This window comes from Oxyura jamaicensis, chromosome 5 (assembly GCF_011077185.1).
Source record: "Oxyura jamaicensis isolate SHBP4307 breed ruddy duck chromosome 5, BPBGC_Ojam_1.0, whole genome shotgun sequence".
Classification (NCBI taxonomy): Eukaryota; Metazoa; Chordata; class Aves; order Anseriformes; family Anatidae; genus Oxyura; species Oxyura jamaicensis.
Genome location: NC_048897.1, coordinates 63,769,454 through 63,770,016, shown reverse-complemented (window position 1 = coordinate 63,770,016; position 563 = coordinate 63,769,454). Strand labels below are relative to the sequence as shown.

Below are 563 nucleotides of genomic sequence, written 5' to 3'. Positions count from 1 at the left end.
GTCCGTTGGGGGGGCCGCCCACCTGCCGGCCGGAGCTCACCGCCAGCCCCGCACGCCACCCGGGTCGGGGGTACCGCCGTCGGTCGGCGAGGCGAGGCGCTCCGCGCAGCGGCCCCGTCCGTGACCTACTTTCCGCCTGGCTCGCCACCCAGCGGCGCACCACTAACCTACTTTCCAGCCAATGGCACCCTCCGCCAGCCCCGCACCGGACGCGCCCGCCCGCCAACGGACGAGCGGCTCCCCGGCAGCCCCGTCCAATCGGCTAACCGCCGGGCCCTCCCGGAGGGCCAGCCAATCGGGAAGGAGTCTGTACGTGTTGGTCCCACCCCTCCCGGGCGGGGGCGCGAGGGCCCGGATGAGGCGGAGCGGCAATTGGTGCCAATGGCCGTGGGTGCGAGGTGTGGCGGTGGGAGCGGCTCGTGCTCGTCCCCAGCGCCGCCGTTTTCTCCCCTCTCCTTCCCTCCCTTGCTGTCCTCCCGGGCCGCCGCTGTGCTCTGAGCGGCAGGCGGAAGAGGTCAGTGTACAGGTCGGCGAAGCACCGGGCGCCTTCGGGCAGCCTGAAT

General features: G+C 73.5%; 1 protein-coding gene across 8 annotated transcripts in view; it reads right to left on the bottom strand.

Annotated features, from left to right (window-relative positions):
* Positions 1-189, bottom strand: part of ARNTL (aryl hydrocarbon receptor nuclear translocator like) — a 51,832-nt gene extending 51,643 nt beyond the window's left edge. For 4 of the 8 annotated variants that reach the window (XM_035326878.1, XM_035326885.1, XM_035326881.1 and 1 more), the window contains exon 1: positions 41-159. The gene's annotated coding sequence lies outside the window, so the exon portion shown is untranslated. Of the gene's footprint in view, positions 1-40 lie in introns of all 8 variants that reach the window. The other 4 variants (XM_035326879.1, XM_035326883.1, XM_035326884.1 and 1 more) reach the window with 3 other exon arrangements.
* Between the last annotated feature and the right edge of the window lie 374 nt (positions 190-563).